Source organism: Ovis canadensis, chromosome 1 (genome assembly GCF_042477335.2).
Source record: "Ovis canadensis isolate MfBH-ARS-UI-01 breed Bighorn chromosome 1, ARS-UI_OviCan_v2, whole genome shotgun sequence".
NCBI lineage: Eukaryota > Metazoa > Chordata > Mammalia > Artiodactyla > Bovidae > Ovis > Ovis canadensis.
The window spans coordinates 83,144,957-83,170,517 of record NC_091245.1 but is presented as its reverse complement, the minus strand read 5'-3'; positions in this window follow the sequence as shown (position 1 = coordinate 83,170,517).

Genomic DNA, 25,561 nt, shown 5'->3' with positions numbered 1-25,561 from the left:
AAGTGATTATATATAAAATGTCAGAACTTTTCAACAAAACTAAAAGGTAGGGAAGGTTAAAGATAAGGATGAATCAGATGGAAGACATGAGTACTAGATTTGTAATTACTACTCTGAGAAGCAGTAATATTAACAGAAGTAGGAAGAGAAAATGCCATAAAAAGTTAAGCAATAAAACATAATACAGAGTGTAAAGTGTGCTAATGAGGCTATCTGGGACACGCGGAAGAAACTACAATATTTTACTACCAGGAATCAGCCATAATTGAAATGCTGGAAATAAGAAGACTAGGGGCTAATTTAGGAGTCACTACAGAGCTGACTCCATCCTACTGCTCATCCTCCAATTTTCAGGCTACTACATCACTGCTGTATAATTGCTATTCACTTAAAAAAATAAATAAATATAAATTTATAACAAGGAAGAATAAAAAAACAAACAAAAAATAACAAACTAAGACTGATGAAAGGAAACCACAGCAAAAAAAAAGTAAACATACAGAAGCTCCTTCAGAGTAATGTTTCCATGGAGATGCAGAGTAATGTGAAAAGGAAAAATATTTGCCTTGAATAATTATTGTTACTGCCTTGGTCACCAAGAACCTCCAAGCATAGGCAATATTCAATTTCCAAACCCATCTGAAAGAAAATTATTCCCTATATATATAATAACTTGAAAGAGACATTTACTCTAAGAAAAATTAGGTAATAAGATATGCTCACAAGGATTCACATATGAGCTAACCCTGGGGGGTAGTGGCAGGTTGAGGGGGTGCTGCTTATATTGAGTTTCAGCCAATAAGAGACCTTTTAGTAAAACAATTGGCAGTGAATCCAATTTAACATAGGCTTCTCTGATGGCTCAGTGGTAAAGAAGCTGGCTGCCAATGCAAGAGACCCAGGAGATGCAGGTTTGATCATTAGGTTAGGAAGATCCCTTGGAAATGGCCTCCAGTGCCAGTGTACTTGCGGACAGAAGACTGGTAGGCTACAGTTCACAGGGTCACAAGTGCTGGAAAAGTCGCAACTTAGTGACTAAATCACCACCACCACCAATTTAATATAAAAATAAAAGTCATGGTTAAATATAAGGACAGAAATATCAGTCTTAAAAATGTAAAAATAGCAAGTAATAAAACCAGGAGAGAGATATGCTGGGGGAGTAGAGGTACAGAAATGTGTAAAGATCTTATGTTTCTTAACTTTATTATTGTACTATTGAGCTTGTAAGGACTTCAACTTTTTAAGAGAAAAATTTAAAGGAATGATTTAAACACCTATAATAAAGAAGCATTTATTGAAAAGTTAGTAAATTTCTCATTTTTACTTCAGATTTATTTTCTTCAGCAACATTTAACTAAAGTAAAACTTGGCATACTTTATGAAAATAAGCTATACTGTGATCCATTTTTAATTATTTATATGTATTTATGAGTTAAAGGTGATTCAATAAATACTAATATATACTGAATAGAACTAGCAGCCTGCATAGGTACTGAGGACAAATAAAATGAACGAAAGTCATTGTTTTCACAATGTTATGATTAGCTGAAGTAGCAAGAGGCTAAATATGCACAAAAATGCAGTATATTTAACAGTATACTAGAAGTTGATAAGTAGTATGAAGAAGCAGCAGGAAGAAAGGACACTCAGGCAAGGGAAAATTGAAAGGATAAATACAATAATTACGGTAGGACAGATCAGTTGATGCTTGTGAAGAATCGAGAAAAGACAGCCTTTTGATGAGATTTCCAGGTAGTGGTAAACATGGATACTGGAAGAGGCAATTTGGACTAGAGTGGAAATAACACAGCGAGTGTTAAGAAATGTCATCTGAAGGGATGGAAGGTTGTGAACTATAGATCATTCAGGGACATGTATGCCATTCAAAGAATTTTAGCGTTATATACTAAATTTACATACTTTTATATCCTTCATAAAAGAAGGAGTCACTGGAGAATTTTGGATAGAAGACTGACATCTTACCTATATGTCTACCTATCTTGGAGAAGGAAATGGCAACTTACTTCAGTATTCTTGACTGGGAAATCCATGAGAAGAGGAGCCTGACAGGCTACAGCCCATGGGGTCAGAAGTTACAAGTTTTAGACAGAACTTAGTGGATATGACAACGATAATGATATAGCTACCTATGGATAGCTAAAAAATATTCACAGCCTGAAAATAAAGATTTAAAGACTTTGCTGGGAAAATCTTAGGATTTCAAATCCAGGAACAGCATCTCAGGAAGCCCTGGGAGACTGCTCTGAGAAAGCAGGAAAGGGAGTGCAGCAATAGACAAGTTTGCAAGGAAGGGAGCAGGCAGTCTAAACATCAAAGATTATTGTTAAGTAATGGAAACAATGTCCAGTTGTGGATATGTCTAGTGGTGCAAGTAAACTCCACTCCTGTAAAGAACAACACTGCATAAGAACCTGGAATGTTAGGTCCATCAATCAAGGTAAATTGGATGGCAAGTGTGAACACTGACATTTTAGAAATCAGTGAACTAAAGTGCAGAGGAATGGGTGAATTTAATTCTGGCAACCATTATATCTACTACTATGGGCAAGACTCCCTTAAAAGAAATGGAGTAGGCCTGAGAGTCAACAGAAGAGTACGAAAGGCATATTTGAGTCAATCTCAAAAAATGATAGCATGATCTCTGTTTGTTTCCAAGGCAAACCATTCAATATCAAAGTAATCTAAGACTATGCCCCAACCGCTAATGCCAAAGAAGCTGAAATTGAACTGTGCTATGAAGACCTACAAGACCTTCGAGAACTGACACCCAAAAAATATGTCCTTTTCATCACAGGGGACTGAAATGCAAAAGTAGGACGTCAAGAGATACCTGGAGTTACAAGCAAGTTTCGCCATGAAGTACAAAATGAAGCAGGGCAAAGGCTAACAGAGTTTTGCCAAAAAACACACTGATCATACCAAACACCCTCTTTCAATAACACAAGTGAAGATGCTGTGTATGTACATCACCAGATGGTCAACACCAAAATCAGACTGATTATATTCTTTGCAGCCAAAGATGGAAAAGTTCTATACAGTCAGCAAAAACAAGACCAGGAGCTGACTATGGCTCATATCATAAACCCCCTCTTTCCAAATTTAGACTTAAATTGAAGAAAGTAGGGGAAACTACTATGCCTTTCAGATATGACTTAAATCAAATCTCTTACAATTATATGGTGAAAATGACTAATAGAATGAAGGAATTAGATCTGATAGATAAGAGTGATTGAAGAACGAAGGATGGAAGTTCATAACACTGTACAAGAGGAAGTGATCAAAACTATTCCCAGAAAAGAGAAATGAAAAAAGGTAAAATGGTTGTCAGAAGAGGCCTTACAAACAGCTAAATAAAGAAGCAAACGGAAAAGGATTTGAAAAGGAAAGATATATCTAACTGAATGCAGAGTTTCAGAGAATAGCAAGGAGAGATAAGAAAGCCATCCTAAGTGAATAATGGAAAGAAACAGAGGACAACAATAGAATGGGAAAGACTAGAGATCTATTCCAGAAAATCAGAGATGCTAAGGGAACATTTCATGAAGAGATGGGCACAATAAAGGGCAGAAACAGTGTGGACCTAGCAGAAGCAGAAGATATTAAGATGTAGCAAGAATACACAAAAGAACTATACAAAAAAGATCTTAATGACCCTGATAACCACAATGGTGTGATAACTCACCTGGAGTCAGATATCTTACAGTGTGAAGATATGTGGCCCTTAGGAAGCATCACTATGAACAAAACTAGTGAAGGTGATGGAATTCTAGTTGAGCTGTTTCAAATCCTGAAAGATGCTGCTGTGAAAGTGCTGTACTCAATATGCCAGCAAGTTTGGAAAGCTCAGTAGTGGCCACAGGACTGGAAAAGATCAGTTTTCATTCCAATCCAAGAAGGACAATGCCAAAGAATGTTCACACTACTGTACAATTTCACTCATTAAACAGGCTAGAAAGGTAATACTCAAATCTTCAAAACTACCATTCTAGTATGTGAACCTAGCACTTCCAGATGTACAAGCTAAACTTAAAAAAGGCAGAGGAGGCAGAGATCAAATTGCCAACATCTCTTAGACCACAAAAAAAGCAAGAGACTTCCTAAAAAACTACTTCTACTACTGTTTCATTGACTATGTTACAGTCTTTCTTTAAGAGATGATAATACCAGACCACTTTTTCTGGCTCCTGAGAAATCTGTATGCAACTTAAGAAGCAACAGTTATAACTGAATGTGGAACAATGGACTGCTTCCAAATTGGGAAAGGAGTATGTCAAGGCTATATATTGTCACCCTTATTTACCTTAAATGCAGAGTTCAGTTCAGTTGCTCAGTCGTGTCCAACTCTGCAAACCCCTGGACTGAAGCACGCCAGGCTTCCCTGTGCACCACCAACTCCTCAAGTTTACTCAAACTCATGTTCATTGAGTTGGTGGTGCAGTCCAACAATCTCATCCTCTGTTTTCCCTTTCTCTTCCCACCTTCAATCCTTCCCAGCATCAACGTCTTTTCAAATGAGTCAGTTCTTCACATCAAAGTACATCATGCGAAACGGTGGGCTGCTGCTACTAAGTCACTTCAGTCATGTCCAACTCTGTGCGACCCCAGAGACGGCAGCCCACCAGGCTCCCCCATCCCTGGGATTCTCCAGGCAGGAATACTAGAGTGGGTTGCCATTTCCTTCTCCACACATGAAAGTGAAAAGTGAAAGGGAAGTCGCTCAGTCGGGTCCAATTCTTCACGACCCCATGGACTGCAGCCCACCAGCCTCCTCCATCCGTGGGATTTTCCAGGCAAGAGTACTGGAGTGGGGTGCCATTGCTTTTTTGATGATCCAGTGAATGTTGGCTTTTTATTCTCTGGTTCCTCTGTCTTTTCTAAAACCAGCTAGAATATCTGGAAGTTCATGGTTCACGTATTGCTTAAGTCTGGCTTGAAGAATTTTGAGCATTACTTTACTAGTGTGTGAGATGGGTACAATTGTGTGGTAGTTTGAGAATTCTTTGGCGTTGTCTTTCTTTGGGATTAGAATGAAAATTGAACTTTTCCAGTCCGTGGTCCCTGCTGAGCGTTCCAAATTTGCTGGCATATTGAGTGCAGCACTTTCACAGCATCATCTTTCAGGATTTGAAATAGCTCAACTGGAATTCCATCACCTGCACTAGCTTTGTTCATAGTGATGTTTCCTAAGGCCCACTTGACTTCACATTCCAGGATGGCTGGCTCTAGGTGAGTGATCATACCATTGTGATTATCTGGGTCATGAAGATCTTTTTTGGATAATTCTGTGTATTCTTGCCACCTGTTCTTAATATTTTCTGCTTCTGTTAGGTCCATACCATTTCTGTCCTTTATTGAGCCCATTTTTGCATGAAATGTTCCCTTGGAATCTTTAATTTTCTGGAAGAGATCTCTAGTCTTTCTTATTCTATTGTTTTCCTCTTTTTCTTTGCAGTGATTGCTGATGAAAGCTTTCTTATCTTTCCCTGATATTCTTTGGAATGCTGTATTCAAATGGGTATATCTTTCCTTTTCTCCTTTGCTTTTTGCTTCTGTTCTTTTCACAGATATTTGTAAGGCCTCCTCAGACAGCCATTTTGCTTTTTTGCATTTCTTTTTCTGAGGATGGTCTTGATCCCTGTCTCCTGTACAATGTCATGAAACTCCATCCACAGTTCATCAGGCACTCTGTCTATCAGATCTAGTCCCTTAAATCTATTTCTTACTTCCACTGTATAATTATAAGGAATTTGATTTTAGGTCATATTTGAATGGTCAAGTGGTTTTCTCCACTTTCTTCAATTTAAGTCTGAATTTAGCAATAAGGAATTCATGATTGGAGCCACTGTCAGCTCAGGGTCTTGTTTTTGCTGACCGTATAGAGTCTCTCCATCTTTGGCTGTAAAGAATATAATCAATCTGATTTCTATTGACCATGTGGTGATGTCCATGTCGGAAGAGCGTGTTTGCTATGACCAGTGCATTTTCTTGGTAAAACTCTATTAGCCTTTGCCCTGCTTCATTCTGTACTCCAAGGCCAAATTTGCCTGTTACTCAGGGTATTTATTTACTTCCTACTTTTGCATTCTAGTCCCCTATAATGGAAAGGTCATTTTGGGGGTGTTAGTTCTAATAGGCCTTGTAAGTCTTCATACAACTGTTCTACTTCAGTTTCTTCAGCATTACTGGTCGAAACAATGACATGGATTACCGTAATATTGAATGGTTGCCTTGGAAACGAACAGATCCTTCTGTAGGGGCAGCAGCCGAGAGGAGTTACCCCATGGTCAAGGTAAGGAGCAGAGGCTGCACTTTTCTGGAGCAAGGTGAAAGAGGAGACTGGAAAAACTGGTGTAAAACTCAACATTCAAAAAACTAACATAACGACATCCAGTCCCATCATTTCATGTCAAATAGATGAGGAAACAATGGAAACAGTGACAAAATTTATTTTCTTGGGTTCCAAAGTCACTGCATTGTTGACTGCAGCCATGAAATTAAAAGACACTTGCCCTTTGGAAGAAAAGCTATGACAAACCTAGACAGTGTATTAAAAAGCAGAGACTACAAAGGTCATTACTGTGCCTACAAACGTCTATAGAGTCAAAGCAATGGCTTTTCCAGTAGTCATGCATGCTTCAGAGCTGGACAGCAAAAAAGGCTGAGTGCCAAAGAATTGATGCATTCAAACTGTCATGGTAGAGAAGACTCTTGAGTATCCTTTGGACAGTATGGAGATAAAACCAGTCAATCCTAAAGGAAATCAGTCCTGAATATTCATTTGAATGACTGATGCTGAAGCTGAAGCTCCAGTACTTTGGCCACTTGATGGAAAGAGCCAACTCACTGGAAAAGACCCTACTGCTGACATAGACTGAAGGAAGGAGAAGGGGACAGCAGAGGATGAGATGATTGGATGGCATCACTTACTCAATGCACAAGAGTTTGAGCAAATTTTGTGAAATGGTGAAGGATAGGGCAACCTGGCTTGTTGCAGTCTATGGGGTTGTGAATAGTGGAATATGACCGAGTGACTGAACAACAGCAAGGTAAACCAGATATCAAGTTAAGGGATTCTATTTTGGGAAAATCTAAGAATCTGGGATTACTGAAGTCATTCCATTCAAAGGCATCTCAGCTATGTAGAGCCAGCTCCTGTTGTATTTTTTTCATTACTCACATTCTGCCACCTTTGTCTCCCAGCTCCTCAGCAATCACTATGGGGTGGTAAGGCATCTGCTGGATCATAGGCTTTGCTTTCCATTTCGGGAGTCCTCATTCACATTTAGAGTCTGATGACTATTACATCCTTGTTTATTGATAGGGCAGAAGATATTCCATTTCACACTGTCTACCTACTTATGCATCTATGTTGACTGACCCTGCTTCAGTCACATCCCTACACTGTCCTAATCTTTTGGCTGGGATTATTCTTTCATTTGGATTAGCATGCTTAAGTCTGTGTGACAGCTTCACTCTAACACTACTATTCATCAGATATACCCAGTAAGTGTGAAGGAGGTAAAAATTGCTATTACTAGAAGACAAGTGGAAGGGAGGTTGTAAACTTGATGAACAGTCAAAAACAGCAGCTATCAATAGAGAAAAGAAACCGAAACAAAGACAGGACATAGGTCAGAGTACTAAAGGTAGGTTCCCTTGAGCCTGCAGTCTTTAGCATAAAGCTCTGACCAGCAGCACTGGCATTGCCTGGGAATTCGATGTTGTGGTTCAATTGCTCAGTCGTATCCAGTTTTTTGTGACTACATGGACAGCAGAACACCAAGCTTCCCTGTCCATCACCAACTCCCAGATCTTGCTTAAACTCAAGTCCATCAAGTCAGTGGTGCCATCCAACAATCTCATCCTCTATCGTCCCCTTCTTCTGCCTTCAGTCTTTCCCAGCATCAGGGTCTTTTCCAATGAGTCAGTTCTCTGCATCACGTGACCAAAGTACTGGAGCTTCAGCATCAGTCCTTCCAATGAATATTCAGGGTCGAATTCCCTTAGAATTTACTGGTTTAATCTCCTCGCAGTCCAAGGGACTCTCAAGAATCTTCTCTAGCACAATTCTAAGGCATCAGTTCTTCGGCACTCAGCCTTTTTTATCATCCAGCTCTAACATTTGTATGTGACTTCTGGATAAACCGTAGCTTTGACTAGACAGACATTTATCTGCAAAGTAATGCCTCTGCTTTTTAATACATGTTTGTTTTTGTCATTGCTTTTCTTCCAAGGACCAAGCATCTTTGAATTACATGGCTGCAGTCACTGTCCAAAGTGATTTTGGAGCCCAAGAAAATAAAGTTTGTCACTGTTTCCATGTTTCCCCATCTGTTTGCCATGAAGTGATAGGACTGGATGCCATGATCTTAGATTTTAAATGCTGAGTTTTAAGTCAGTTTTTCCACTTTCCTCTTTCACCTTCACGAAGAGGTTCTTTAATTCCTCCTTGCTTTCTGCCATAAGGGTGGTATCATCTCTATATCTGAGGTTGTTGGTAGTTCTCCCAACACTGGTTATTGGTATTATAGAATCTAGATTCTGGCTTGTGCTTCATCTAATCCAGCATTTCACCTGATGTATTCTGCATGAAAGTTGAATAAGCAAGTGGCAATATACAGCCTTGTCGTACTCCTTTCCCAATGTGGAATCAGTCTGTTGTTCCATATCTGCTTAAACTTTTGCTTCTTGACCTGCATACAGAGTGCTCAGCAGGCAGGTTAAGTGGTCTGGTATTCCCATCTCTTTAAGAATTTCCCCCAGTTTGTTGTGATCCACACAGCCTAAGGCTTTAGCACAGTCAATGAAATTGGTTAGCAACATAAATTCTCAAGCTTCATCAGACCTGTGAAATGAGTAACTTTGAATGTGGGGCCTAGTAATCTGTGTTTTACCAAACCTTCCAGATAATTCTGACACACATTAGGGTTTAAGAAGTAGTGACTTGAGTTCCTGATACCCACATGTAATCTCAGTTTACCAAGACTGATGCTTTGTTTTTGTGATTAAAGTTCCAGTAATTGATGAAGCATGATTTCAGTGGTGTATAGTCAGTATTTCTATACTCAGACAGCAAAGGAAATGGTTATGGAGAAAAGAGGTAGCTTGCTAAGGATTTTCAATCCAGATTTTTGACCTTGTCTTCAAGGTTCTTCTCCTTAAGAACAAAAGCCAAACTACACACACACCAGGTAGTGCTAGTGGGAAAGAACGGGCCTTCCAATGCAGGAAACATAAGACATTCGAGACACAGGTTCGATCCTTGGGTTAGGAAGACACCCTGGAGAAGGAAATGGCAGCCCACTCCAGTGTCCTTGCCTGGAAAATCCACATGGACAGAAGAGCTTGGAAGGCTACAATTCAGAGGATCACAGAGTCAGACACCATGGAAGCGACTTAGCACACACAAACATGCACACACATATACACTGGGACACCGTCCTGTGTGCTGGAATATCTAGGATGAATGCAGTTTTTACATACTAACTGGATAAGAATAATAAAGTAGGCCACAACCCAAATTATAGTTAAAACACAAATAATGCCTGTATAAAAATATTCAAAATTAGGAAATATTAAGTTATAGTACAGATAAGTTGTCCTATGATCAGGCAGAGTTAAAAGTTAAATCAGTAACTGGTTATAACTATTTCTGACACCTTAATGGAGGAAATAAGATCCCAGCTGAGACATTTTAACTTCACAGGCTGTCTCCATGGACACTGCTGGGAGCCTGTCTCCTTTACATGGAAACATGCCAGGGCTGGCAGTCACTTTGCCTAATTATGGATCTCCACTGAGTGGGAAAAGAAAACTGCTAGGCTAATGGGTATCCTATTAAGGGTGGCCTGTATATGCTTAGATGAAAAAGCAGAAGGAAATAAATGTTATCTTAATAGTGAAATATTTATCTTATTTTCTTATTCTCTCTATATTCTTAATTTTCCACAATATGAAAATAAAATCTAATTTTAAGGAATGAATTTTACGATGTAAAACATGCATTGTGAGAAGTACAATGTACAGATACATATAGAGCTCAGTATATTCTCACAAGGTGAACATTCTTGTGTTACCACAATATAGAATGAGACGGACAATATTACCTTACTACTAATCTTGAAAAACTAACTACGTTGATTTCTACCACTGAATATTTGTTTTACCTAGTTTAACTTTATTCACTAGATTCATGTGATATATGCTCTCTTTTTCAGGACTTTTTGCTCATTATATTGCTGTATACTTATATTTTGCTCTTTTTTTAAAGTCAAGGGTTTTTTTTGTAGTTTGTTCTTATTCATCAGTCTATGAGTAAGCTGTAATTACTTGTGTATTCTAATATTGATGCACCTTTTTACATTTCAGTGATTCTCTGTTACTAATGGATGCCATTGTGATACATGTATGCATATATTTAGTCACATATTTACTTGTATTCATGTTACATACATACATACATAAGAGTGGACCTGCATTGCCATAGTCTATATATAATTCAGCTTTAATAGACATAGGTAAAGTATTTTGAAAAAATCTGTGCCCATTTATAGTCAAACCAGAGAATTGAGAATTTCAGGGCTTCTTCATCTTAATAAAGATGTAATTGGCTGCAGTTCATGGGATCGCTAAGAGTCGGACACGACTGAGCAACTTCACTTTCACTTTTCACTTTCATGCATTGGATAAGGAAATGGCAACCCACTCCAGAGTTCTTGCCTAGAGAATCCCAGGGATGGGGGACCCTGCCGTTTATGGGGTCGCACAAAGTCAGACATGACTGAAGTGACTTAGCAGCAACTAAGAAGACATAGGAAGTGTTAGTCACTCAGTCATGCCAGACTCTTTACAACCCCATGGACTGTAGCCCAGCAGGCTCCTCTGTCCATGGGGATTTTCCAGGCAAGAATACTGGAGTGGGTTGCCATTTTCTTCTCCAGGGGATCTTTCCAAACCAGGAATTGAACATGGGTCTTCTGCACTGCAGGCAGATTCTTTACTCTCTGAGCCACCAGGAATCTCAAAAAAGACTTCTTTAATTTACTTATATGTTGGACCCTTTTTGTCCCACTTCATAAACTGACCTCATCTTTTTATTAAAGTCATTCTCATTAAAAATAGACATTTTATGGACTAATCTGGCAGCACATTGTTTTAACTGCATCCTATATTTTTGTTTCCAATCATAGACCTGGTTTACTAGAGAGATGTCTGCCAGTATCTTATCAGCCATTCTGAAATATGTGAAAGGAAGTTAATACCACATGGGCAAGGCATTGACCATATGGGGCCAAGGGTCGCTGGAAAAATATTTCTTTCCTCTTAGTTGGTCAAACAATGCCGAGGTACATACTATCTACCTGGCTGTTCAGAATGTCTCCTAAGAACTGTCAACAATCTGGCCATACCAATAACAGACTCAATAACATGTCCTCCTTTTTCTTTCTTGTTTCACACTTTCCAGGATCCTAATCATATTCTCTTGAATTATTTCATAAAATAAACTACCTACACAGCCATTGTTATTTTATGGATGAACACAAGAAAACTGATTATTTGGAGATATGTGTTCAAGATGTCTTAAGTTTTTACTGTTTCTTTTTTCTTATTAACTTGTAGATGTTTGTTGTAGGACACACAGCCAGGTAAAAGATATCCACCTCAAATCTGTGAAATGTGTTAATGTTATCCTGTTTAGGAGGAAAAAAAAAAAAGGTCTGTGCAGATGTGACTAAGTGAAAAACTTTGAGATAAGGAGATAACTCTGGATTCCCTAGGTAGGTGCTAAATGCAGTGAAAAGTGTCTTTGTAAAAGGATGGTAGAGAGAGATTTGCAAGAGAAGACAGAGAAAGGACAGTGTGAAGACAGAGGCAGCAACCTGAGTAATACAGCCACAAGCCAAAAAATTCAAGAGCCACTAGGTGCTGGGAAGGGCAAGGAATTTTTCTCCCCTAGAGCCCTGAAGTGGCGTGAGGCTCTGAAGAGAGCTTGATTTTGGAGTTTTGCCCACAAGTCAATGAAATTTTGTTCTTTTAAGGCAGTCAGTTTATGGTAATTTGTTATAGTAGTCTTAAGAAACAAATATAATGCATTTTACATATTGTGGATATGAATTCTTCATTGGATATACGTTTGCTAATATCTTCTAAACGGCATCTTTTAATGAATAGTTGTTCATCATTTTAATTGGTTCAATTATGGATCTTTCCTTTATGATTTTGTATTGTGTCGTAATCAAGAATTATTTGTCTATTTGTTGGCATAAATGTTTGTGCATGTGTTTTGTTTGGTTCTATTTTACCCTGCCTGGTATTCATATAATTTCTTAAATCTGTGGCATGTTATCTAAGTCAGTTTTGGAAAACTTGTGCCAAATATCTCCTTAAGAATTACTCTTTCCTTCTCCCTTTCAAGAATTTAGCAATGTTAGATTTTTTTTTTAATTGCTTCTCATATTCCCTTAGGCTGTTTTCTGTACTTCCCATTTGGATTATTTACATCCTAGTCCTGTGAAGGTTGAAAATTGGCAAATGCCTTGAAGGAAATATGAGCATAGAGGTCAAACTCTCTCCTCTGAGCATTCTTATTAGAGATGGTGACATTTAAATTTCTGCCTGACATGCATGGTTCTTTTCAAATAATTTCATCCTGTTCTTATAGATATACTTCATAGGAGGATTACTTTGATCGATCATAATCTAAAGCAAACTTACTAATTTTTAAACGTGTATTTTCATTGAAGTATATAGCACTGAATCTACACTGAAGTATATAAAAAGTAAGTACAAAGTGTATACAACGTGAAAGAGTATAAAGTGTGTAACTGTACGTAGTCTGTCCACAAAATGTAACTAGCTCACAGATAAAGAAACAAAGCATTTCCACAACATATAACTAGCTCACAGATGATAAAGAAACAAAGCATTTCCACAAAATATAACTAGCTCACAGATGATAAAGAAACAAAGCATTTTCACAAAACATAACTAGCTCGCAGATAAAGAAACAAAGCATTTCCACAAAATATAACTAGCTCGCAGATAAAGAAACAAAGCATTTCTACAAAATATAACTAGCTCACTGATAAAGAAACAAAGCATTTCCAGCAATTCAAAATTCCTTCTTGGGCCCACTCCCCTTTACCAGTCACCCAAGAGACATAAATGTACTTCTAGCCTCACATATTTCTTCTGCTTGCTTTTGAATTGTGGAAAAATATAATCATATATTTCAATGGATTTGTGAATTCAATATTATACTTGTATAATTTATCCATATTACTGCATGTAATTTCAAACACTATTTCTCAGGGCTATTGTATATTCCATTATTTAAACACATCACGATTTATTATGCATCCCTCTGTTCATGGACAGTTGGGTTATTGCTAGTTTTGGGCTATGTTGTATAATATTTCTATGAAAATCCTTGTATTCTCTTTGATGAATAGTATGTATTTCTTTTGATTATATTTGATTATAATTCACTTAGGGGTTGGGTCATAGAATATATCAATATTTAGATTTACTAGTTAATATTGTGTTAGTTGCTCAGTCGTGCCCAACTCTTTGTGACCCCATGGACTGCAGCCCTCCAGGCCCCTCTGTCCATGAGATTTTCCAGGCAAGGATACTGGAGTGGGTTGCCATTTCCTTCTCCAGGGGATCTTCCCAACCCAGGGATCAAACCCAAGTCTCCTGCACTGCAGGCAGATTCTTTACCAACTAAGCTACAAGGGAAGCCCCAGTTAATATTACTACCAGATAGGTTTCTAGTGGTTGTATATTACTTACCAGCCAAGACTTAAAATTTAAAAAATTTACAAGCATCCTTTGCCAAATTTTACTTTTCTTGATTAATGAAGGAAAATAAGTATTCACATGTTGATTTGCCATTCAGACTCATATTTCTGGATTGCCATTTAAGAGTTTTGTTTATTTTTCTATTAAATTACTTGCCTTTTTCTTACTTCTTTAGGTTCTTCATATATTCTACTTTGAAGCATTCTTGTGAATAGATGTATTGCAAATATCTTTTCCCCATCTCTGAACTGGACTATTCTTACTTAGTAGTGTCTTTAAATTAGTAAAAATTCTTACATTATTTCTTTACCTCCATTTCTTCTCTTAGGTCCATTATCTCCGATAATTGATCCTAGAATTAATGTCTGTATATTTCTGATGGAGAAAAAGGAGATTAACTTTTTCCCATATTGATATACAGTGAACCTAGAAGCATTTATTGAAAATTTTTTTATTTCACTATATTAAAGACTTTGTCATAAATTGGAAGGCCCTGTATACTGGTCATTCCAGTAATTTTTTGTAGTGCATCACTTCATTTTATAAAGGTCTGGCTTTCTGATAGAATCAGTCATCTAAATTTGTTCTTGTTATAGACTGTCTCAAATATATTAACCTCTTGTTATTTTGGAAATAGTTTTGAAATCAACTGTTCAATTTATACAAGAAAGTTTATCTGAGGTTTTGATTGATGTCTCATTGATTCTACGTGATTGATGTTTACAATATTGAGTCCTCTCATCTTTGAACATGGTATAACTTTCAGCTACCCCTATTTACTTTTTCTCAAAAATTTTGTGAGTGGCTTTTAGTATAGGAAAATATGTTATATTTCATTATATTCACAGTTATATTGTGTTTTCAATAATATTGTAGATGATACTATAGAGGATATAAGTATTCCTTTTTAGCTTTGGGATGATTTATTGAAATGTAATCAACTTTGGGATATTGACCTTGTATCTGGTGCCTTCTTTGAACACATACTAATATTAATATTTGGTATGTAACTGTTTTTAGATTTTCTTCTGTACCAATCATGGTCTTTTCAGAAAAACAGAGGCCATATATATTATTTTATAAGAAAGAATATATTATAGGTTGTGTTTAAATGAATATAAAGAGACTGAAATTTTGAAGTGGGGACAGTAGACTAATAACTGCAAGAAGTAGTAAAACTGCATCAGACAGTGGGAACAAAGAAAATAATTTGGATTATTGGGTATACATTTTTACTTTTAGAAACTGCAGCTTTGAAGATTCTTATTGTATGCCATCTTTAGTTAAATAATATTTTTGTTTTTATTGCTTCCTTTTAATACATTAGCTTTAATGTTTCTAACTTTCTGAGATATGTACTTATATCATTAACTCATTACCTATTTTTTTAATTTATAGCTTCTAATATTCATATTAGAAGCGTCACCACAAACAAAGTTAATAGAAGTGATGGAATTCCAACTGAGCTGTTTCAAATACTAAAAGATAACACAGTTAAAGTGCTTCAATCAATATGCCAGCAAATTTGGAAAACTCAGGAGTTGCCACAGGACTGGGAAAGGTCACTTTTCATTCCCATCCCAAAGAAAGGTAACTGCAAAAAATGCTCAAACTACTGAGAGGGTAACAGGCAGGAAGGCCAGTGGTCTCCAAAAGGAGGAAATAGGCTGCAAGTGCCAGACATTTTTATCTCTCTTAAGCAGCAGGAGGAAACAAACTAGTGACACTTTTTCCTTCTGTATACAAACTTAAAAGGAGGTTTTCCTTAAAATACTGTGGTGCCATAATGACACCTGGTTGCACCTGAAGTTAGCAATTCTTAAACCCTGAGTTAACCAATGCACTTTTCTTATGGAAATGTTTGTCTTAAGCTATGTTAATATACTATGTATTTACCTCAAACTCTGTGTTCAAGTTGGTTTGCCTAATGGCTCAGAAACTACTTGACAAACCATTATGTTGTACTCAGATATTGTTCCCCTAATCTATGTGGTGTTGGAGAAGACTCTTGAGAGTCCCTTGGACTGCAAGGAGATCCACCCAGTCCATTCTGAAGGAGATCAGCCCTGGGATTTCTTTGGAAGGAATGATGCTAAAGCTGAAACTCCAGTATTTTGGTCACCTCATGCAAAGAGTTGACTCATTGGAAAAGACTGTGATGCTGGGAAGGACTGGGGGCAGGAGGAGAAGGGGACGGCAGAGGATGAGATGGCTGGATGGCATCACTGACTCGATGGATGTGAATCTGAGTGAACTCCAGGGGTTGGTGATGGACAGGGAGGCCTGGCGTGCTGTGATTCATGGGGTCGGAAAGAGTCGGACACAACTGAGTGACTGAACTGAACTGAATCTATGTGAGCGAAACTATTTCCATGGTAATCTCTGCCCTTCTACAAGATTCAAGTCAATTGTTTTATGGCCCAGGGTGAATCATCTGGTGCCGAGATTATCCCAAAATATATCTTATCGATGACGGGCCTGGTGCCATTCTGAGTTTTAAGACATTCCTTTCTTTCACTAACAGACTGCTAGTGACTATGTAACATCCAGCTGAAGACTAGCAGGGGGATGCTCTTTCTGCCTGCTTCTGATGCCTATGTCAGAAGCTTTCTCTATCTCCTTTATACTTTAATAAAACTTTATTACACAAAAGCTCTGAACAATCATGCCTTGTCTCTGGCCCCGGACCGAATTCTTCTCCTCCAGAGGCCAAGAATCCCGGTGTCTTTTCGTGGGTCAATAACCACCTTTCACTACCACACAATTACACTCATCTGACATGATAGCAAAAGTGAAAGTGAAAGTGAAGTTGCTGAGTCGTGTCCGACTCTTTGCGACCCCAAGGACACCAGGCTCCTTCGTCCATGGGATTTTCTAGGCAAGAGTACTGGAGTGGGTTGCCATTTCTTTCTCCAAGGAACTTCCCGACCCAGGGATCGAACCCAGGTTTCCCACATTGTAGACAGACACTTTACCATCTGAGCCAGATGTTCAAGCTGTATTCAGAAAAGGTTGAGGAACCAGAGATCACATTGTTAATAATCACTAGATCATCGAAAAAGCAAGAGTCCCAGAAAAACATCTGCTTCTGCTTCATTGACTATACCAAAGCCTTTGACTGTGTGGATCTCAACAAACTGTTGAAAATTCTGAAAGAGATGCGAATACCAGAGCACTTGAACTGCCTCTTGAGAAACCTGTATGCAGGTCAGGAAGCAACAGTTAGAACTGAACATGGAACAACAGACTGGTTCCAAATAGGAGAAGGAGTACGTCAAGGTCGTATATTGTCAACCTGCTTATTCAACTTATATGCAGAGTAAGTCATGAGAAATGCTGGACTGGATGAAGCACAAGTTGGGATCAAGATTGCTGGGAGAAATATCAATAACCTCAGATATGCAGATGACACTACCCTTAGGAAGTGAAGAGGAGCTAAGAGCCTCTTGATCGAAGTATAAAAGGAGAGTGAGAAAGCTGTCTTAAAACTCAATATTCAAAAAAAGATCATGGCACGCGGTCCCATTACTTCACAGCAAAAAGATGTGCAAATAATGGAAATGGTGACAGACTATTTTCTCGGGCTTCAAAATCACTGCAGATGGTGACTGCAACCACGAAATTAAAAGATGCCTGCTCCTTGGAATAAAAGTCATGACAAACCTAGATAGCATATTAAAAAGCAGAGATATTACTTTGCCAACAAAGGTCCATCTAATCAAAGCTAAGGTTTTTCCAGTAGTCATGTACGGATCTGAGAGCTGGACCATAAAGGCTGAATGCCAAAGAATTAATGCCTTTGAACTGTGGTGTTGGAGAAGACTCTTGAAAGTCTCTTGGACTGCAAGGAAATCAAACCAGTCAACCCTAAAGGAAATCAATCCTGAATATTCACTGAAAGAACTGATGCTGAAGCTGAAGTTCCAATACTTAGGCCGCCTGATGTGAAGAACTGACTCATTAGAAAGGACCCTGATGCTCAGAACGATTGAAGGCAAGAGGAGAAGGGGACAGCAGAGGACATGATATTTGGATGGCATCACCTACTTGATGGGCATGAGTTTCAGCAAACTCTGGGAGATGGTGAAGGACAGGGAAGCTTTGTGACTGCAGTCCACAGGGTTGAAAAGAGTCAGACATGACTGAGTGTCCAAACAGCAATATTCATATTGCTTTGTCTCTCAAAGCACAATTTTAACTCTATTCCCTGATGTTTTTACATTTAGGGTTTTCATTATTATTCAGTTAAAAATATGTCCTAAATTTGACTGTTTTCATTTTTTAATTTCTAAAGCTCACAATATTTCCAGTTATTTAAATTTTTATAAAATTGTAAGAGATTAAAATTTTGGCCAAATTTCATCATTTTGGCTACAAGGAGTTGTCTACATTATTCCAATATTTTGAAATTTGTTCAGACAATTCAACTGGCAAAATATACAATGTGTAATTTATTTCAAAGAATGCATAGTCTGTGGCTTCTCTATATTATTCCAATTCTTGGAAATTTGCTGAGGCAATTAAATTTGGGAAATGTACCATGTGCAATTTATTCCACAAAATGCAGTCTGTATTCTATATATTAAAGGGGTCAATCTTGTTAACCTTGTTTTTCAGAATGTCTATATCTTTAATTATTTTTTTGCTTCTTTTTTCAGTACTGAAAGAAGTATGTTTAAGTTTCCACTAGAGTTGCTGATTTGACTATTTCATTGTTGTTTAGTCGCTCAGTCATGTCTGTTCTTTTGCAAACCCATGAACTGCAACCTACCAGGCTCCTCTTCCATGGTATTTTCAGGGCAAGAATACTGGAGTGGGTTGCCATTTCCTCCTCCAGGGGATCTTCCCCACCCAAGGATCAAACTCATGTCTCCATGTCTTCTGCTTTGCCAGCAGATTATTTACCTGGTGGCTCAGATGGTAAACAATCTGTCTGTAGTGCAGGAGACCTGGGTTTCTTCCCTGGATCTGAAAGATCCTTTGGAGAAGGGAATGGCTACCCACTCCAGTATTCTTGCCTGGAGAAGTCCATGGACAGAGGAGTCTACCAGGATACATTTCATGGGGTCACAAAAAGCTGGACAAAACTGAGGACTAACACCTTCACTTCACTTAACTTTCTTTACTGATCAGCCATCGGCATTAGCTGGGTCTAATTTTGCTTTCGGTATTTTGAGGCAATGCTAACATTTCTATGTCCATTTGGGATGCTATTTTTCTTCCTGTTGGTTTGATTATTTTATAAATTTGCTAAGTTCTTCATTGTCTCTAATATTACTTCATAAAATATACTTTGGTGATGAATCTCTTTAAATCTATTTTTTTCTTCCAATTTTTCTCTATTTTCTTGAGCAAATCAGTTAGCTTTTTAAGATCTTTGACTACTGAATCTAACATCTGGATAACCCTTGTGTGTATTACTATTTTTAAATTTTTAAACTTAATCTTGAATGATAGTTTGTTTTTTATTTTTTTCTCCTTGACATACTTATTAGTAACTTTTGTTTGAACTCTGGGTATCTAACAAATTGCAGAGGATGGTCTTGGTATCTTTCTCTAGAGAGATTCACCATTTCCTCTGCTAGACAGCTAAAATAGGGGTTAATAATTATAATTCAGTTATAGACTGAGCCGAATGGATCCAGAGGGCTTAGAAGTTTTACCAAATCTCTGTTTATCTAAATTGTAGCACTCCAGGGATTTAAAGCAGAGATCCTGGTTTTTTGACATTTACCATCCCCTTGGCAAGTGCAGATCTCCTTATCTTTGTCTCTGTGGCCTACTGAGACTGCCAACAACAGAGTTCCACTTTTCAGGAGTCTGCTGGTTTTTCTGTCTCCTATAAGTAGCCTCTTGCTGGCCACACTGAAGCCCAGATACTTGCCCTCTTGCTCTGTGCTCATAATTGTCAAAGGTACTCAGGGGAAAATTGTAGCTACAGTCCCCTCACACTGTTACAGTTCTTCACTCTCCAAAATCTTAGATTCTAATATCTGATGCTTCAACATTCATGGTTTGACTTTTCTTAAATTGTATGGCTTTTAAGATTGTTCTTAAGTTGGTCATTACTTCGTAACTGTAAGTGAAAATCCTTTCTGGTATTTCTTATTGTAATACTAAAATTTAAATTTTTTCAAATTATTTTGATTCGAAATCTGAGCACACATGCATGGTCTACATGGCACCATGATCTACAACTATTTAATGTACCCTTAATGTATCCTAGTCCCTGATGCATGATAAGTTGCATCTGACTTTTCATGCTTCCATGGACTGTAGCCTGCCAGGATCCTCTGTCCATGGAATTTTCCAGGCAAGAATACTAGAGTGAGCTGCCATTTCCTTCTCCAAGGGATCTTCCTGATCCAGGGATGGAACCCATGTCTTTTGCATCTCCTGCACTGGCAGGTTGATTCTTTACCACTGTGCCCCCTGGGAAGGCCGCTTCCTGATGATTATTCTCAAATTACTCTGTATAATACATAAAACTTTTTTTTTCTATTTAGCTTTAAAACTCATTTTCTCTGTTTCTTCCTGTTGGAGAAGGTCATCAAAAGGATGTGACCTGCTGGTTGATCTTGAGCTGGGCCTGGGCAATCAAACGCTCCTCATCACCTTTTACTACCCTCAGAATCTATGGTCAGTCATTTACAATGACACAGCTTTCAGAGATCAATATGTTGTTGAGATCATCTGGACATTACATGCAACTGAACCCAGTTAAGTCATTTATATAAACTTATAAGATTCTGGCAGGGCAGGTGCAGCAATCTGCTAGTCTTGCAGCAGCATAAGACACCCCTCATGTGAATTCTTTTGCCTAATAAAGCTGCCACCTACCAATCTGGAATGTCATACATCTTTTTTCAGTCTCTCCTGCCCTCTGCCTAGAGAGACCAGTTTTAGATTTCATATGGGAACCAACATTTCAAATATATTTGTTTCAAAAACATAGTATTTGAGTACTCACATCCCACTTGCATTATTCCAAAAGTATCATGCTGTTCAATAAAACTGAGTCTGCACAAGTTCTAGAACTTATAATAGTTTGCTTTATACAAAAATCTCAAGTATCTAGTCATCTATGATCTATGAAGTCCATCTTTAACTAGCTAAGGAAATTTTAAGTATTTTCATATTCATCCCATTGTACCATATGCAAATGCTTGAGAATTTGCATGTTTATGTGTGCTTCTCATTAACTAATTTATTTTCTGCTACGTAGATGAGTTCTTTTTAACTTGGGTTATAATGGTAAGAAGCTGCTGCTAGTAATTCTAAATGTGTAGCTAAGAGAAACAGTTCCACTTTTGGTATGAAGATTTTGTACATCCCTCTTGGTAAAAATGAACTAGGATGACTCTAATTTCTTAAGAATGGCTTTAATTTCTTAAAGATATTTCCTTGGACTTTGATAATCCTGCGAATGACTCAAGTTTTCTGTCTCTTTAACATTAACACACTGTCAGATGACCCTGTACTGTAGCCATCAGTGTGCCTTTGCTGAATTATTCACGTGATATATGGTCACAGGAAGGATATTTTAAATTGCCTTAGGGAAAGATATGTTTCCTAGGTAGCTCAAATGGTAAAGAATTTCCCACAACGCGGGAGACGGGGGTTCAATCCCTGTGAGATCCCTTGGAGAAGGGCAAGGCAACTCACTCTGGTATTCTTGTCTGGAGAATTTCATGGACAGAGGAGCTTGGTGGGCTACAGTCCATGGAGTTGACATGACTGAGCAACTAAGGGATTAGAGAAAAACATCACCTAGTACTTACTTTGAACATGAAAAAATCATATTTGTGCAGCATAATGCCATTTCTTGCGTGTTAAAACTGCTTTCTTTGGTCTGCAATGTTATTCTGACTTAACCACAAAGTATTTTTCACTTAGGCTTTTACACTGCACTCCAAGCTTTACAATATTAAAGTTACTCTCTTTTATGTCATGCTTCCTTCAGTAGTATATGAAGGCACGTAGTGATATTCTTCACTATTTTATCTTAAATTATTTTTTATCATGCATTATATCTCTACATTGTTGAAATATAGTTTTTCTGCTTGTGTTAAAAATTAAAGATGACCCCAAAAGTACACCATATGTATTAAACTATTATCTAAGGGTTAAATCCTTTTCTGCTTTTTGAAGGACGTTCATAAAATGCCCAGATCTCACATGAATAGGTAAAGGAAAAGATGTTGTAGAGGGAAATGTTTTGAATATGGCCAGTGGTATAGTGGAAGAATGACTTTTTCCTTAAAATATTTCTATGTATCATGGTGATTAAAGGAGACTAAGACTGTGAGGGCATACTAAAACTTCTAAAACTCATTTTGGAGTTTAGTTGGAAAAAGGCTCTACCTAAATGCTAATAATGTGCATGTCATTCATAAAATCTCAAATGATTCTCTTACCTAGAAGAGGGGTTATATTATTTTCCTTTAGAGACCTAAAATGTCACAGATAGTGTTTCCCTCACATAGCTTAAAAAAAAAAAAAAACAACTAATTGAATACATGTATAATTTCAGATTCACAAAGAAAAAATATATGGATATATCATTTATTTATAAACATTTTAAATAGAAGGAAGTGAGAATAGGATAGGAGAAGAAAAGATACATTTTCAATTTCACATATTAGAAGATGTACTTAGAGAAATAAAAACTGTAAAGAAAGATGAGATAAATGATACAGTGAAGAAATACCCTGATACATAACAATCAACTCATAAACAAATATAATAACAATCATAGTTAATTTTACTTAGACCTACTTTGAATAAAGAGCTACTATTCTTAGCCTTAGAGTTGCTTCTCAAAACCACATACTAAAAAACTTTGTAGAATAAGGGAATTTATTTCAATGAAAGGTATTTGAGGAGTAATAGGCTGGATTTTCCTAGAGATTTGTGCAGAGGTTTGCTGTAACTGCATTGAAAATGAGAAGCAAAATAATCCAAGTTAAGAGGACTGGGTATCCCTGAAACCCAGAGAAGACTGTCTTTTTCTTAACATACCTGAGGCATATACCCAACTTGAATACATGGCTTCAAATTCAGGGAAGATGTGGAATAACTTACAGAAATTTTAGGCTATGTGTCTCAGCACTGAGAAGTGCAGCAAGGAATTCTGGGAATGAGTTTACAATGTTTACAGAGTATGTGGCTCTTCCATGAAAAGCATTACCGAGTCTGCCTAGGACAGACTGTCTAACCAATGAGAACTAGACATCAACAAGAGCATTAAAGCAGCTGATGGAGAAACAATTGTTTAGTCACTAAGTCATGTCCGACTCTTGTGACTCCATGGACTGTAGCCTGCCAGACTCCTCTGTCCATGGTATTCTCCAGGCAAGAATACTGGAGTGGGTTGCCATTTCTTTCTCCAGGACAAACATTGGTGATAATCAAGATTCCATTTTTCAGAGTTTTTCCCAGGTCATCCATCACTTAAATTGGGTTGTGATTTTTTTACATTATCTCATGTAATATAAAATAATAGCCCTAAATATTACAAAAATGAAACAGACCACTAGCAAGATGAGTATATGCTGCAGATTTAGTTACATTTAGATTGATATGGGGCTTCCCAGGTAGCACTGGTGATAAAGAACCCGCCTGCCAATGGAGGAGACATAAGAGACACGGGCTCAATCTCTGGGTCAGGAAGATCCCCTGGAGAAGGAAATGACAACACACTAAAGTATTCTTGGCTGGGAAAACCTATGGATAGAGGAGTCTGGTGGGCTTAGCCCACTGCCTTGCAAAGAGTTGAACACAACTTAAGTGATTTAGCATACACACAGATTAATACGGGATTGCTAACTTTCATTGTCTTTTGTCCTGTAGGTTAAAACCTATGCATACACAAGCAAACGTTTACTGAGTTGATAATATGGATGAATCTCTTCTTTTTTGACTTGGCAGTCAGAGATCAGTTCTTGACTAGCTCTTTCTACAGTGCCTTACAACAGAAATATCGCCATCAGTGTGTAGCAAAATATTATTTTCCAAATCTGAACAATTTATTTGAGATAGGTATTACCACCTTCCCAGTCTGTTGTACAGCAAAGAGATCAAACCAGTCAACCCTAAAGAAAAACAACCCTGAATATTCTTTGGAAGGACAGATACTAAAGCTGAAGCTTCAGTATTTTGACCACCTGATGAAAAGAGCTCACTCACTGGAAAAGATCCTGATGCTGGGAAAGACTGAGGGTAGGAGGAGAACAGGGTGTCACAGGATGAGATGGTTGGATGACATCACTGACTCGGTGGACATGTGTTTGAACAAACTCTAGGAGATAGTGAAAGACAGGGAAGCCTGGTGTGCTGAAGTCCAAGGGTCCACAAAGACTCAGATAAAACTTAGCAACTGAACATTGACACTACAAACATTTCCATTTCTATACAATATTTCAGATATCCACAAAGTCCAATGAAAATCAAATGCTGTATATATTTTTGTTTCACTAACTAGGGGTTAAATAAACACTTGTTGATAAATTATACGAATATTTTAAACGTATAAGTTTACAATTTAATTAAATAATTAAGCAAGGTCCAACACTGTAAACAGAAATATTGCATAGGAACCTGGAATGTTAGGTCCATGAATAAAGGCAAATTGGAAGTGGTCAAACAGGAGATGGAAAGAATGAACACCAACATTCTAGGAAACAGTGAACTAAGATGGACTGGAATGGGTGAATTTAACTCAGATAATCATTATATCAACTATTGTGGGCAGGAATCTCTTAGAAAAAATATAGTAGCCATCATAGTCAACAAAGGGGTCTGAAATGCAGTACTTGCATGCAATCTCAAAAGCAACAGAATGATATCAGTTCGTTTCCAAGGCAAATCATTCAATATCATGGTAATCCAAGTCTATGTCCTGACTAGTAACACTGCAGAAGCTGAAGTTGAATGGTTCTATGAAGAGCTACAAGAACTTCTAGAACTAACACCCAAAAGAGATGTCCTTTTCATTATAGGGGACTGGAATGCAAAAGTAGGAAGTCAAGAAACACCTGGAGTAACAGGCAAATTCGGCCTTGGAGTACAGAATGAAGCAGTGCAAAGGCTCATAGAGTTCTGCCAAGAGAATGTACTGGTCATAGCAAACACCCTCTTCCAACAACACAAGAGAAGACTCTACACATGGACATCACCAGATGGTCAACACCAAAATCAGATTAATTATATTCTTTGCAGCCAAAGATGGAGAAGCTCTATACAGTCAACAAAAACAAGACCGGGAGCTGACTGTGGATCAGATCATGAACTCCTTATTGCCAAATTCAGAATTAAATTGAAGAAAGTGGGGGAAACCACTAGACCATTCAGATATGACCTAAATCAAATCCCTTATGACTACAGAGTGGAAGTGAGAAATAGATATAAGGGACTAGATCTGATAGAGTGCCTGATGAATTATGGATGGAGGTTCGTGACATTGTATAGGAGACAGGGATGAAGGCCATCTCCAAGAAAGAGAAATGCAATAAAGCAAACTGGCTGTCTGAAGAGGCCTTACAAATAGCTGTGAGGAGAAGAGAAGTGAAAAGCAAAGGAGAAAAGGAAAGATATACCCATTTCAATGCAGAGTTCCAAAGAATAGCAAGGAAGGATAAGAAAGCATTCCTTAGGGATCGATGCAAAGAAATACAGGAAAACAACAGAATGGGAAAGATTAGAAATCTCTTCAAGAAAATTATGAGATACCAAG